Source organism: Penaeus vannamei, chromosome 15, assembly GCF_042767895.1.
Source record: "Penaeus vannamei isolate JL-2024 chromosome 15, ASM4276789v1, whole genome shotgun sequence".
Classification (NCBI taxonomy): domain Eukaryota; kingdom Metazoa; phylum Arthropoda; class Malacostraca; order Decapoda; family Penaeidae; genus Penaeus; species Penaeus vannamei.
The window spans coordinates 41,909,749-41,911,657 of NC_091563.1; the positions used below are offsets into that span (position 1 = coordinate 41,909,749).

General features: G+C 29.7%; 1 long non-coding RNA gene across 1 annotated transcript in view; it reads left to right on the forward strand.

Moving 5' to 3' along the window:
* LOC113817347 (uncharacterized) overlaps positions 1-1,443 on the forward strand; it is a 2,258-nt gene extending 815 nt beyond the window's left edge. Inside the window, exon 2 of the long non-coding RNA XR_003476772.2 lies at positions 1,050-1,443. This is a non-coding gene — a long non-coding RNA (uncharacterized lncRNA). The remainder of the gene's footprint in view (positions 1-1,049) is intronic.
* The last annotated feature ends 466 nt before the right edge of the window (positions 1,444-1,909 follow it).

Here is a 1,909-nt window from a genome sequence, read left to right on the forward strand (position 1 = left end):
ATATATATATATATATACTTTATATAATATATATATATAAGTATAGATTTATTTTTTATATATATCTTATTTATTTATATATTTTTATTTTATATATATATCGCAATTATGATGAATAATGAAAATACGTCATTGATTGGTTTCGGTTGTCTATAATGTCTATCAAAGCGTTCATAGTTTGGTGGGTAATTATCTCATTTGTGTGGAATATGTCAATAACAATATAATTTTCTTTAATATTTTTGCGAATGAGTTGAATTTTCAAAATCGTATTCAAATTATACTGTACTTTTATCATTCGTTTGAATAGGATTAAAAAAAAATCCTTTAGCGAAACGCATTCTATAATAATTTCATAGTATTGTTTCTGCCTTACTGCTATGGGGGTCGCTGGAATACTTGTGAACTATTCAGTATATTTGCAAGTATCATTTCCTTAAATGACAAGGTGATCAGGGTGTTATGCAAATATATCTTTTAAAAGATGCTGCTGAATGCGAGACGTGTATCGTGCATTGTATTAAAAAAAATCTTTGTTTATATTTTTGTTTAGATTTGTGCATAAATTTTAACACAAAAATGTATATATAAAACTGAATTTATCTCTTGTCATTTGTTCTCGTTAGTTGTCGTTTTTTATCATTATCAGTAAGGTTGAATTAATAATATTTGACTCGTGTGATTTGCATCATTATGATCAGTGTCGTTATTAAATTAATTAAACAATCGTCAAATCATTATATTACGCTGCCTGTTATTAATCTTTCTGCCATCGTTATAATTACCATTATGACTATAATTTAATCCGTATTTTTTGGCTTCTGAATATTTGTTCAACAATGTATTGTATTTGTTTTAAACTGCAATACCGATTATTATTAAATTCACTTTGTAATCATGTTTAGTGCGACATTACCGAAATCCCAGATCATCTATTGTTGACATTATTATCGTTTTGTTATTTAGTTAATTTTGAAGTAACAATATCTATATATTACATTAAAAAAAATTATTGTGACTAATAAAAAAATATTCTTTCTCTCCAACAGATGGCGCTTTCACTCGCGGATTCCGAGAGAACGCCGGCCTCCCTCCAGCAGACGATTACTCCATCACCATCGAATACGCTTTTCCCATCTATTCTTTCCACATTCCTTTCAAATTCGCTAGTTAAAAGTGTAGATTTGTGATGTTTTACCCCATTTTTCAACCTATTTTGAAAAGTGTGGGACATGTAGTATAAACACGAGAACATGTTTGTAAAATGTGTTGAAAGATTTCGCCGATAGATGTCACTGAAGATCATGATGGATGTCTTTGTATAAGAAGTGGAATTCGACCATTTTAAATAAGGGATGTGATCCTCTTTTGTGCTGTATGAATGTATTTATTGGTTCCTCTTATTGTTTATTATTTATTTTGTAATAAAACTGTTAAAATGTATTTTTTGAATTATCCTTAAAACCTACGACGACGAAAGTATTCAGGACAGAAGGTAATCAAAGACAGTAATGATAAAAACTTTTACTGAAATATTGAAAAGTTTCCGATGAAAGAAAACTAAAGAGATTCGGTGGGTTCATTGAAAACGTATTATAATATGATAAACGCTTTTAAAATCAACCTGAGAGAGAGAGAGAGAGAGAGAGAGAGAGAGAGAGAGAGAGAGAGAATTGACGTTTATTGAGACAAATGATTACAAATACATCTCTGGCTATCCTTACCTCGTGTAAACTCACATACCACACACAAAAATTGATATGTTAACAGATAAGACCATTTTAGTATGTAAAAAACAATAACAAATGAAGACATACAGAGTAAAGAGAGTCAAATAACATGATAAAATCACTCGAACCTCCTTAGTCTCTCTGGCCAGCTTACATAGTCACAGACTGCACACAATACG